The 14,623-nt window shown below is 29.7% G+C and overlaps 1 protein-coding gene across 5 annotated transcripts in view; it reads left to right on the forward strand.

Annotated features, from left to right (window-relative positions):
• The first annotated feature begins 785 nt into the window (after positions 1 to 785).
• Positions 786 to 14,623, forward strand: part of LOC141534210 (agrin) — a 123,283-nt gene continuing 109,445 nt past the window's right edge. For all 5 annotated transcript variants that reach the window (XM_074253407.1, XM_074253408.1, XM_074253409.1 and 2 more), the window contains exon 1: positions 786 to 1,930. The gene's annotated coding sequence lies outside the window, so the exon portion shown is untranslated. The remainder of the gene's footprint in view (positions 1,931 to 14,623) is intronic.

The raw sequence follows: 14,623 nt of genomic DNA on the forward strand, positions 1-14,623 counted from the left end.
AACCGTTAGCTTATTTAATTACAGATTAAAATTAACTGTGTGCTTATCAAACATCACAGACACCTGGTCGTTTTATCGATATTTATACAAAACGAGTAAATCGGTAACCGCCTTATAAAAACTAGAATTTAAAGGGATAAAATCCAAAATTAATGGACACGTGTCATTAGTAATATATAACTTGATTAATAAATATAAACCCGAACAATTTACGGTGGTAATTTGATATTGGATAATATTGGCAGTGTAATCCTGGAGATAATAGCGTAGAGAAACTAAAGGGATAGTGGGAAGCTATGTTGTGTGTATCACGATTGTATTGTTATTGTGAGGAAACGTAGTATAGGCCATGCACCATACATGAGAGTGGTGAACAGACAATGATTGTATGCTTAGCAAATTGCGTTTCCGTATAGCGTACGAGATGATCCTGAAAATAGTTTCCCAATAAAGAAAAAAAAAAAAAAAAAAAAAAAAAAAAAAATTTTAAGTCCCGATTATTTCTTTATGAACATATTTTTTATCGTTATTCGATTGTATACCAGCAGTAGATGGTAGTTGGGTACGCGTATGCATGCGGGTCGAGGTGTAGATACAGATGGGGGTGTGAGTTTATTTTTTTTTTTTTTTTTATTTTTTGACAAAGGGATCGACTCGTCTAGAGCGTGGTAAATCTATATCATTGCAAGAGACAGTACAGTGACTCTATTCTCTTACTGAGCGCGGTAGATGCAATCAGCATAGCGCAGGCGCTATCCTTATCCCCCTCGTGGTCGCTGGCAGACTATGGAGGCGGCGAACTCGTTCAACGAAGACGGGTTGAAAATTCGGGCCGAAGTAAGCTTCAGTCGGCCGGTGAACTTGCGTGCCGGGTCTTCACAATTGGTCACCGGAAGTTAACGCGTTTTCCATATAGAAGCTTCCGTCCGAGTGGTTAAGCCCAATTGAGTGCTAAGTGCTATTTTACTTGACCTATGGAGTTTATTGTTATTGTTGTTTTTATTAAATGAGGATATTTTACAATTTTTATTCAGTCCAAATTTCGCTGACAAAATATCTATTTCGTCGCTGTCAATAATGCCATCAATAACTTTTTATACCTTGGAATCATTTTGGGTTTCTTTATAGTGCACAATTTTATCGGATACTATCGAAAATATTTTTTTTATGTGAAATTACGGGTTAAATAATTACGACAGTAAGATAAAAAGGAAATTTTATTAAGTTGTAACATTGACTATTTTGCTAAATCCAATCGCTAAAACGTCCGATTATTTGTATAATTATAAATCAACCCCAATGTTATTCTACCCAATATTGAGTAGTTAAGGAGCTTGATTACTCAAGCTTTATCAGGGCAATTATGCTTAAACAACTGTAATGAAATTGCAATTACAGTACACACGAGTAACTTGAATTTTTTTACTTTGGTGATTGATAGTAATTTTATCGAATCAATGATCATGCTCTAATTTTTTAAATAGGTGTGGAAAAGCTCAGTTAAATCAAAGGTAATCCACACAATTTTTGTTTGTAAAATTCAGTTGGAATAAATAGTAAAATAGACAATTTTTATTAAAAACAAATAACAGTATTAACTAATAACGAATAGCTCTGTGATTTTACCGAAATCAGAAATTTATTTAGTGATAATAAACAACAGCACAATCTTCGCTACTTCGATTCTGTAATTGGAAATTAAAGTGAATACTAGTGTAAAAAAATTATCAAATTTTTCTGGCTACTTTGTGAATAAACAAATCGGTGTTCATAATTAAATGAACAAATAGTGATTATTGGGATGATTAAAATGATAGCATTTGAATATAAAACTGCAATAAATTGTTGATATTAGGAAAACAACAGGATGATAGTACTAAAGGATGTTTTGTCAATTAACCGGCACAAAGAAACAACAATTATTCAACGGGTATGTATATCTTTATGACTGAACTTTTGTGGTGAATAAAATCTCGGCTAATGTTAAGGGGAAAAAATAATAAATCGATAAAAATATTACAATGGGTTGAATGGTACTTGACATCTTAAATAACTCTATTTGTTCATTTATTTATAAGGTTTGAATGTATCTGAATTGCAATGACAATTTTATAATTTTCATTCAATTATTAAATAGTTAAATTATCACAATGTAAGATTTTTTTGTTTTCCTTTGAAATATTTGGCCGTCATTGCCTTTAAAATATTAGAGACTGTATATTGAGGTTGGGCAAGCTTGACTTTAGTTTTATTTATAGTATTAAACATCAATAGTAAAGCTACTTATTTATTCAGGGAAGAGATGCTTGTTAATTGATGAAAGTTTCTTAGATTACGAGTTACTAAAATTTGGTATTTTTTACTTAAGCGGTTTATTTTTATTTTTGCGAAGGAATTAAGCTCGTTATTTGATATTTATTGAGTTACAAATGAGTAAATGCTACTTAGCCGACAGTGGAAAAAGTAAAAAAGATACATATTTATTTAATGATGCTCAGCGCACAGCTATCTTTTTTTTTTATCCCTTTCGATCTCATTAGATGGAATGTATTAAGTAAATTTGCATAATCTGGATCATTAATCCGTTAGTTAATCTAATTTGATGAATAATTTATAGTTTTTTAGCATATTGTCTGATATAAATTTCAAATTTTAAGGCTTATTTAATATTGCAAGATCGGTTCTTTTTTTTTTTTTTTTATTTTTTTTTTTAATTACATTAAAATATTAAGTTAATTATTATGTGATTGAAGTTTTTTTCTTTTGTAATTGTCAAAGCATATAGTGACTTAAAATTAAGTTTTTAATAGTTACAAAAAAAAAACTAAGGATCTTATTACAAAGTTTTCGTATTATAATAAAAACAAAATAGAACAATTAAAAACTTTGAGCATTACAATGGTTAAAGATATCTTAATTAAACTTAAAATTATGCGTCAATCATCAATTTTAATGTAGTACATATAAACAAAAAGTTGATGTTCAAAAATCATAAAAAGCTTCATAGTTTCGTGAAAATAAACTGTTTCAGCCGTAATAACAGTAACAATAGAAATTTTAATGTTCCATTGGAATAAAAAAAAAATAAGGATCGTTATCTAGACAAGGATTTCTCTGGTTAGAATCAATATTGAAACTTTGAATCTAGCTTTGCAAAAATAGTCAAAAATAATTTATTTTGAAATCAATCGAAATGAGATAATACCGACAGAAGCACTTGTTTAAATTCATCTTGACTTGATTAGGTTTTGAGGTTTACAATAAACAAATGTGATTACGAAAACGCTAAAATGAAATTAGAAGGAAATGCAGCGTGCAGAAACAGGGTAATTTCTTCCCTAGGGACGGTACTGATTAGTTTTTGCCCAATAACTCGCATTAGTTTGAAATTGTCTTGTTTCGAGTGACTAAACAGACATTGAAGCGAAGTCAATGCATTTCAATATAGAAGCTAATTCGTGTTTTGTAATTTGTGTTTGTGATTAGGAATGATAAAATGTATAACTATTGAGTTATATGGTAAAAAATTTTTTTGAAAAAGTGGGTTTATTGTTTATATTTATGACCACATTTATAATATATCCGTACACCACTGGAACACATGTTATCGAAAATCACATTTTAAGCTTTTAATAAAAATAAAAAAATTTAGTCAATTACTTAGAGATTAAAATCATTAATTTGTGTTTAAATTCGAGCTTAATTAGTGGCATGAAGATATAGTTACGACTACTAAACTTGTTTGATAACTAATAACTGAACTAATCTAATACTTTTGCTCACGATATATTACATTGAACCTATTCATATTAATTCGATATTTGATTACAGAATGCATTATTTCAATCGTAAAAGTTGATTCTCAGTAATCTGTATTATAGATTATAGTTTTTACGAATAACGTTATCGCATTGAACGTTCTTGAAAAAAAATTAGTACTTTTGTTCTCATGGATAAAGATGAATGGTAAAGTCTACGATACATACACTTAATCTAATTGGAAAATTTGAATGAATCCTAGTTATAGATTGGATTATCAAGATTTTCGATTAGGATTATTCTGTTATAGCATCAATTGGACAAGCAGTTTCAAGCACAAATAATCTAGCAAAACAAAGCCTTGTTTTGCATTAGATGTTGAATTGTTTGTGAATAGTTTGCGGAGAAAACTGAATTGCAGTTCACACGTCTTCCGAAGTTACTGAACATGTGAGCTTTGAATGTACCGGTTTAATATGTTTATGTTTTTTAAATATTTGCAGTAATTGTGTCTTATTATACTAAACAAATATGTTTAGACTCGAAAAGCTTGAAAGCAGCTTAAAGTTAAGAGACCCGCTTATGAAGTCAAACAATAGTTATATTCTACAAGCTTTAAGAGCTGAGCGTTAAATGTGTTCTATTCTTATCTGAATTTTTCAATGTCTGTATTTACACCTTCAGAAAGAAAACTATTTCATGTAGTTTAATATGTTATTTCGAACTAAATCGTTTTTAACTTTCCACCATGAAATTCAATATGGCGATATTTTATTTTAGAAAAATAATTTTTTTTTTTTAACTTTTTGGTACAACAGTCATTTTTCTCCCAGAATGGAAAGATTTTTCAAGCGAGTATTCTTACATAAAGAATACATATTCTTACTGTAAGGAAACGAGTATAATTCCTTCAGTAAAACCGAAACACGTTTATGGATATATTACATATGTTGAACGTGTACTTGGCGCGAGACACTACCAGTGTCTCCAGATATATTGTCGGGGCTAATATCCCATGCTATTGTAATATTGCTGCAAAAGTAATGGTGGTGCCAAAATTTTTCTCCTTTTTACAGTTATTAGAGTATTTTTTAGAATTGATCAATTGATAAATTTAATTATTAAGAGCACATTAATTATAAAATAAAAACGAACTTCTTAAAAGAAAATATACCCGAGTCGATTAAGTGGGACTAAAGTCGTTTCATTTCAATTTCGGTATCGTGCTCTGAGTGAAAGTAAGTTCTGCGTAAGTACATATTGCTGTGGGATATAAACTTTGATGTTTTTACCACAAGAATATCAGTTTCTTTACTAAATAAAAAAATATTTTTTTTTTTTTATTGCATAGCAACACTGATGAATAAAAACTCATATTGGTTTTTAAAAATTTCTTTATGGATAATTTTAGTTTATTTGTATGATTTTGTTTGTACTGATGATAAATTTTGTTTATTATTTAGAAGAATAACAGAAAAAAAATTTAATAAGGCTTATATTATCAGAAGTCGTCTTTTTAGAAACTATCAGTCTGATTTTTTGTATACAAAATAAAAAAAATGGATTTTTTTTTTCAATCGACCAGAAACAATATATAAGTTAATAGTAAATCTTAAACTTGCTCAACGTTTCTATATTATCTAGTTACTTAATAAATGATTGAAAAAAAGTTTGATGTAGAACGAATAAAAAGCAAACTATGACGTATAGAGAAAACTTTTTCCTCGCATTTTACTTGCAAAACTTTACGAAACGTCCATTTGTATAAAGGTTATTTAGATGGTCACGAGAATCAGTACAAGATTTGTCGAAAATTTGATCAAACGTTTGCATATATGCGTCACTTGAATCTATTCTTCTGAACAATGTTGCGCATGTCTATCAGAATATATGATAGGAAGCCAATATTTTGTGCAAGATCTTTTCCTCACATTAATTTATTTTATTGTCAATAAATGCTCAGATTCACTTGAGACTACTATGGGAAGTAGAACTCAATATTTTCGTAAATACTGTACTAAATTAAATCTATCATTATTTGTTGTAAAAAATATTGCATGAATAAAATACAAAAGTGTTATTAAGAGAAAGTTCGGGTCAACCGTTTACCTAATTTTATTTTTTTAAAAAAGAGTTTGTTAAAAGTAACTCCAATTACTTTGACGTTTCCGAGGCTCTGCGGGGGAAGATTCGTTTGTAGGTTGCTTCGGTAGTATAAGAAAGAAAAGTGAGTCACAGATAGTAAGGAGAACCAAAGCGTTTGAATGCTTGATAACTTATATTTAAGAAGCTAATTAAGCCATTTAATTAACATTCTACTTTATTTTCCCTAGTTAATTGCTGGAGTACAATCCATTAGATGAAAGAAATGAAAAAAACAAATAAATAAATTTCTGGGATCTTCAAACTTTAAATTTACCAAAGAAATTGTAGAGAAAATCAAATTGCTTTTTATACTGAATATGAAAGAGAATAATTATAAACTTATAATTGAGCTATTCACAGTACTTGAGATACGAATAAAGATAGCTGCAATGAATTAGTAAATAATCACTTGGAAAATTGAAATGATATTATTTATACTTTTGAGTGAGCTGAAGGAGAGAAATATTCATTATTCATGCAAAATAAGCTCTTTTCTTGCTTTACCTTCAATGAAAATAATTATTGGAGCAAATTATTTTCTTTTTACGTTTTGAAAGATACAGACTCATACTATAATTTACATATTTATTGTTTGTTTATTTATTTTCTATTTCATTAAACAATTTTCATAAAAATTAGTATTTCTTTTCTTGAGTGAAGGGGACAATGATCTACTGGCATGTAATAAATAACATTTAAACAATAACGAATGGCTATAAATTCTATAATATTTATTTTCTGTGTTTCTAATCAAATGTACAATAAATCATTTTAAAATAGACAATAATTGATGAAGATTAATATATCAGGGTGATAAGTTTGGACAGAGATATTTGAGAAAAGTTGATGGCGGCTTGCCAGGATACATCCGCGTTCAAACGAGCTTTGAGCTTCTTCAGCTCTCAGAGACCCTCGAGTTCTTTACTTTTCTTTTATAGAAGAGTAAATGGACGAGACCCTGACGCTCAAAGAGTTGAAATTTAAATTCCACTGGCACTCGTCTGTACGCCTTCTCATTCTCTGTGCTTCATCAGTAGTCTTTCACTTCTTTGCTCACACGTTTCTTTTAAATGGACGTCACAGATGGCAAAGCTATATTTTTCGTTCAGATGATGTAAACTTACTTGCCAACTCATTTCAGTTCGAACACTTTACTTGGCAGTCGACATGTTTGCGCATTGGCCCGTCTAAATCTCACTGTCCAATTCTCCCCTGCTTTTTGTACTCACATCTGTTGACATTTCAACTTTTATCAATGTTAACGTATTGCGGTGACAATACCAATAACACCTACATTTATATTTTCATTTTCAATCATGTTGATTTTTATATTTCACCGGACATTGAATTTTACGTAAATTCAAGTTATAATAACTGTAAATATTATGGATTTCCCTCTCTGCTGTACTGAGTTTGACTTTTATAACTAAAAGTTTGAATTTTCAAATTTACCGATAGCAAGAAACTTATTTTTACATCTAGACGATAGTCATTGATGCAAGTCTGTGGGGAACTAGAAGAAAAATATAAAGTGTCCTATGGGGAGGGCATAATACTTGGGACAAATAGGGATGATCACTTGGGGAGCTATTATAAGTCAGCAGTGAGCAAACGATGTAAATCGATAGCGAAAGTTTTTCGTATTTTATTGGTTTGCGTGTAAAACTGTCGAATCATTATCGTTTGGTGTTTGAGTGTTGAATATTTTGTATTAACGCGGGTACTGAATTTTCAAACTAAAATTAATCGTAACTTACAATTTGAAACTTTCTAAAATTTCATAACTAATCAATTTAACTGTGAGGCGCTTTGTATAAAATTTTCAATTATTGTGGAACTTATCCACAATATCCAAATTCATTTCATAAAATTTTTACAGCATTGCAATGCTAGCTACGAAATTTTCGAAGAATATGCTCGAATTTTTCAACATCAATACAATTTTTTTTTTTTATTCCTTTCTCGCCTTAATTTAATAGTTGACTGCACATCAAGGGCGGAAAGTAGGACATCCTAACCCTTGCGTAAAATTTCTTACCCGAGTAGAAGACTAAAGTGGTAAGCACGTGGATTGGGTTACCCTACTTCGATCCTTGGCGTGTATGCTTTTTTTTGCAACTAAAAGTTAAAATTTTCCTGGTGTTTGCGAGGAGGTTCCAACGCTTGTCAATTTATTTCAAGTGTTTCCTAGTGAGAATAAGAGTTCTCTTCGTCCTGTTCAAAGTTGATAAGAAATATTATTCTTGTTTGTAGCATTAGCCATTTTTATTGTATAAATTTTTTTGTTATTGAATAGAAATATTATTTAGTTTTGTAATTGACTATAACTGTAGTATTTATTGAATTTATTCTTTTTATTTATTTTTTATAGTTTGAAGAATGTACGTAAACTGACACGGAGAGAAATAATGATAAAAGAAAAAAAAAGTATTCTGTTATGACGATCGCTGAAAATAAAAATAAAAGTATGAGCGTACCGTATAAAAATATTAAGAGAAAATAGTAAAACTATGAGTAAATAGTAACAGAATGAATTACTGTGAAAAAAGTCGAGAAGACGTGAACTGTTTTGTGGGTTTAGAATGGGGTGAGAATCGCTCAGAATACTTTCTTTAGGTTCATCGTTTCTCAAATGCGTCGGAAAAGTTCAGGGATGGGCGGAGGAAAGACATTTTTCTAATCTCTTCCTCTCATAGCGTAGGGAAACAGGTCTCCGGAAACTTTTGGGAAAGTTACTTTCGCGTGCACTTCTGGTCTAACTATTCAGTCCGTTTTTATTTTATTTCCACATTCTCGTCGCAGGAACGGAAGAGAAAGAGGGATATTTGCTACAACCTACTTCTCGATGGAAACGGACAGAGGAAAAATATATTATTTACGCTGTCCCTATGGAGTCGCTAGATTCCCACGGAAAAAAACTTTCAATATTTTTGTGAGCGCGATTATCGTGGAATTTTTATCGGTAAAAATAATTTCTTTTTACTGGCTTGTGAAGTTTTTCCAATACCAGCAGCTGCACTTCTAAACTAAATAATTTAAAAGTTCTCCGATTGTCAAATATATTCAGCATTATTCTATACTGTTTAAAGATTTGTTATTCTTTATTTATTTATTTATTTATTTTTTTTAACAAATGTACATTCAGATTTTACACATTTTGTAAGTAAAACACTTTATCTTAAAAAAAGTGACCAAAACTATATTTCAAAGAATAGCATTGATTTTTCACATAACAATACAAGATATCATGAATAATAAAAATATTTGTAAGGAGTAGAATTTAAGTGTTAGGTTGTAATATAAGAAAGTATAAAATATTTATATCCAATTTTTTTTTTATCTCGAACAAAAATTATTTGTTCAGCTTATTTCATTACTCAAAATCATTGAATTGAGTATATCCTTCAAATAAACGATAAATTTAAAAACAAACTAAAAATATTTATATATTATATGAATGGGTATCACCGACAGGGTGAAAAACGAGTGTACCCTTTACTACTACATGAGTAAACTGCGTGATATTGGCAGGAACGTGATAATAGTGATATCCATTATTCACATTATTTCGAGCATAGCCATCGTTATTGCAAATAGAAGTTGTGTCAATAACTAAAAAAAAAATAAATAAGTAGATCTGTAAAAAAAAAAAGTTGAAAAAATTGCGAGAGTGAAGCACGTATCACTTTGAAGAGCAGATAAAAATGTGAAGTACTTTTTTCAAAAATTTTGTAAATTTCATAAATTCAAAAAAAACATTTGGAGACAAATAAATGGAATAATAAAATTAAAATTATTGATATTCATCTGATTCTGACTCTATCATTTATCCAAACTTACATCTATTACATTTGTGAATATATAAATAGCAAGAGTTTTTGTTATTTTCTTGAAAACTTAAAAATAAAAATAGAAAACAGTGAAAATGGACGAGGAAAATGTGGCAGATCTCAATGAAGATGTTCTGGAAGGCTTGTCAGTAGAAAAACGCCGAGAATGGTCGGTGGAAAAACCTTCCAATAGTGTGCAACGAAGCTCGAGAGTGAAAGGGACACATTGGCAACAGACAAACGAAAGCAAAGAGGGTCCAAGGGCGTCAACTGAGTTTTTTAAAAGGGTGAGAAAGTAATGGAGCATGAGTGAGAAGAAAACACCAGAACGAAAAAGATTCTAAATGGAGATGTCTTGTATGCAGAGTCATTTCTTCAGAACGACAGTGATGTAAAAGTGACGTACCTAACTTCGGTGACTAAAAGATAAAAGTTCCAGGAAGATGAAAAAAATAAATATTATTTTTTTAGTACAATCTATAGTCTATTGTTTTACGACTTTATACTTTAAAATTCAGAATATTCAGAACGTTCTATTGTCATCAATTCAACTTAGAAGATTTTAAATTTCTCTCTAAATCGAAATCAATTTTTTTGATGTTGTAAAAACTATTTGCGCCATATTTTTGAAATAATACGACAGATATATTTGAAAATGGAGACAAAAAATTTACTTGAGTTTAATAATGAATTAAATTGAAAATCATTGTCAGATAAGCTTCTTAGAAGAATAAAAAAAAAACAATTTTTATTTTAGAACATCTCAGACTTAACTTTTTTTGTAAAAAAATGATGAAGCGATCAATTGCCCTTAGTTGGAGATTTTTAACTTAATACTACCGTTGATCGAAAAATTATCCATCGATTTAACAGACCATGTCAAGCTATATGTGGATAAATCAAATTGTTAGATCAGAATCAAACTTGTTTGGAAAATTATATTATTTGGTGCTTAATGTTAATTTACTTTTACTTATAGAACAATCTATAAGAGTTTCGAAATTTCTATGTTTGCTGGTACATAAATTGTATGGGGTTATTTTTTTTTTACACTAAACGGTAAATCTGGTGCAATTCTCACTTATACATAAACGAATAATTCCAAGAAAACATGGCCTTTTATTCCTTGTATTTATTCTGATACAATTCCGACATGGTCCTTTTATCAAGCATTCTTTTCTAAGGTACCCTTACTTTATTTTAACGAGAATCAGGACATATTAGATCTCTTCGGGAATGCTTTATTAAAGTGTGCTTTTGTTTTCTGATAAGATTCCAATAGTTTACAAAATACAATGTAGTAGTCAGAGGTTGGCTATTATTAACGAAGTATATTTGACTATTTAAAAAAAAAATTTTTTTTAAACTGCATGAGAAACTGTTGATTCGAAAAATATTTAGAGAGGCTTTATAAACCAATCATTTAATTAAAGAAAATTAAAATGAATTATTATAAGAAATTAATTATACTTGAAAAAACATGTATCTATACTCGACATTCACGTCTCCGCAACTTTCTGTATAGGCACTAAGTTCTTATTATTGATTTATTTTTCGGCACACTCGGACCGCACTGTATCGATTGTGTTCTACTCTCCTCTAGAATTTTTCATTGATATTCTTTCATTGAATCATATCTACAGCTTATACAATGCAATCTACTGCAAGAATACGACTAGACACTATTGTAAAAATTTTATTCTTATAAACAAGTCCGAGTTGATTCTATATCGTTTAAGATGTATGCACAAAAAAAAAAAAAAAAAAACGTGATAAAAATAGTTTTATAATATTTTTTACATTTTACAATTTGGCAAGCATAATTATCACGACGTGTATTTTTCTTTATAGTTTTCAGATATATATTAAATAAAATCTAGAAAAAAATTGCAGAGTTTCTCAAAACAGTAAAAGCAAAATATTTTATTCACATGTCCGGCTTAAAATACTGCAATGTTAGCTAATAAAATTCGCAAGCGAAAATTGTAGTCTTGTTGACATGAATGTAAGTTTTTTATTTCGTTTTCCATTTGACTTAAAGGTTTTATTTCGGTGTGCTTTAAAGAAAAGTCTATTTCGGTCAAAGTAAAAAGATTTTATCCATAACTGTTTCATGATCCAAGCCAGATTGAAATTCACAAGGCTTAAACAAGTGCATAAACAACAGAAAAATTGCAGAAAAATGCCGATTGAAAGTTTTATATTTTAATAAATAAGAATTTTGTCATTAACGTGATTCATCAGATGCACCGATTAATTTGCAGCATATAGGGTAGAAAATAATGAACAAATTAATACGACGTCAGCTATAAATTTATCTCACGAGCTTTTCCATTGTTAAGTCGTCTGGCATAGAAGAGATGAGTGAATATAATATACCAAGAATCTAACTCTCGTCGAACCGAAAGTGAGAAATGGAAATGACAAAGGATAAAGAAGAGAAATATATGTTTGAATAATGTGGAAGAGAAAGTAAGAACAGGCTTTATGAAGTAGGATATGCATCTTGCTGAAGAAGTCACTTCACGAATAGCAAGTACGTGAATATTCATACACATATGTGTATGTGCAGTGATAATTTCAAATTTTCTCTATTTTGATTGAACGTTCCATTAATTAAATTTGATTATTTTATACTCATTAGAGATATTCCATTTCACTCTGGAATAGTTTTGAGTTATAATATTTACACAAATGGTAGTGGACTTAGGAAAATATGTTTTACTTCAGCTTAGCAGAGACTGTTAGGTTTTAAAGTTAGTAGTTGATTATTTGCTGAAACTTTTCTGTGTATAACATATCTACTCTGAATGAGCTAACAAGTTCACCTTAAGCATGCACTCTCTGTAAACTAACGTCTTCTGGGTTCCTCGAATTGGTTAATTATTCGATTTAGAGATTTTCAAATTAGATATGTCTTTAAAAATTGTACAAAAATAAAATTTTGAAGAAAGTATTTTTCTTGAATCAAGTTTTTCCGATATAACGCTTAGAAAAAACTAATGACGCCTGAGTAAAGGTGTTTTATCGGATAATGTAATTATAAATGTAAATTTCGATTAGATAGATCAAACAAATGGCGTGAATGAGAGAAGTTACAGGTTTAACAATGTCTTTGAGTTGAATAAAAATTTTTTTAGGTAATTATTTCTCACTTGCAGTCTCCTAATGAAGTTCGAACCGTTTAATTATATCTCGCTTAAATTTCGCTATCCCTTCGAATCCGATTATAGCTGGGTCAAAGAGTAGACTGATCCGCTGTTCGATGGCAAGTAAATCGCATTGAAAATCGTTTTAACGCTTGGAGCTATTGCGACAAAATTGATAATGTCACAGAATTAGAACAGTTCAGGAGTTGGATCGAAGTAAGGTAATATAAGATTCTATTTATTATCCAGAGATGTCTATAGTTATTTATAGGACCCTTGGCCACCGGAGAAGAATATTGAAAAACTAAGTGATTTAAATTTTTTAATGGAACCCCAAGCACGATAGCAATCATTTTTATTTTTGTTTTATTTACTCAAGGTTAATTTGCTTTTAGCCATTTTTTAACGGGCGTACCAACACGAGCTTGAATTTTTAAACTTGAGTGTTATTTAATTTTTAGAGACAACGTCATCTTACTAAAAAAGATTCGTCCTTGACTATTTGAATCAGTTGAAAACCGCGCTCAGAAGAAAAATAAAAATAAATCAAAGCTTTACTTTTTTGATTACATTGATAAATAATTTTTATTCTCTCATATTGCTTGTTGGATCTCATTATAAAATTTTAATAAATAAAGCCTGGAGAAGAAAATTCAAAAGAAGTCAATGTAAAGATCCACTTTTTGTACCTTTACGTATTATATCTTATTAATGACTGTAATGTATCATCTTTCAAACTTTTCAAGTTCATTATTCAATTAGAGATGGTCTTGAAACTTTTACAAACTTTTAGAATCAATTAATAGTTAATGAAGTAGTTCTATAAGAAATTTTTGTTATTTGTATAGACAGTTGACTCTTTTATCAAACTCTTGTCACTTTTTATGGTAGTAATGGAAATTTTTACTGTATAACAAAAAATAGCTTTTTATTGTTAATGATTAAAAGCGAATTAGAGAGGAAAATATTTTACTTGAAGTTAACAATGCATTAAGAAACATAATTTAGATAATTCAAACTTGAAATTGAACTCAAACTATGTTCGTGGTGCACTGCTAGTTATTAGTTGGAATATTCGAAGACTGGATACGAAGCTCCAGGTCATGCAAGGAATCTAAAAAAAATATTTATATAATTCAACCCAAATAAATATTGTCAGTATGGTTGGAGTAGGAGGAAAACTGATACATATTTTTGGTGCAAGGAAATTGTTGAATCTTGGCACGAATTCTTGGCTCGACTGGGTTATATACGTACTTTTATAGCTTTGTGCGTCATATTCTTTCCTTGTACTCTTTTTTATTACACAAACTGCACTTGTTTTCTTCAACTTATCTATGTACATTGTAAAAATATAGGAAACAGATCGTATGTGTGTACTTATAAAGGTAAATAGTAGTAATTTTTTAAAACTCTTCTTTACAGTTTTTTTGTTTAAATCAGAAAAGTAAAAATGTAATTCTTAAAGTGTCTTTGTGTTTGAAAGGAGTAAATTCATGTAGAAAATGATAGCGCGAGATGACAACGTAAGGATGAAGTTAGAAAAATATCTTTGACGTAAATTGAATGTTTTGTCGGTTATATTGTACCTCACAGTTCTCTGAGAACTGAAAAGGTAAACTTGAAAGGGGTATGAGGAATGACATAGAATAGTTACAGAGTACAAGGGAATGACAAAGGAAACTGTGATAATCCTCGGTTTCTTCATTAAAATTACAACAACTAGCGCAATAAGCTAGC

Source organism: Cotesia typhae, unplaced genomic scaffold (genome assembly GCF_013202065.1).
Source record: "Cotesia typhae breed Kobodo isofemale line unplaced genomic scaffold, CoteBio_Ctyphae scaffold_13, whole genome shotgun sequence".
Taxonomy (NCBI): Eukaryota; Metazoa; Arthropoda; class Insecta; order Hymenoptera; family Braconidae; genus Cotesia; species Cotesia typhae.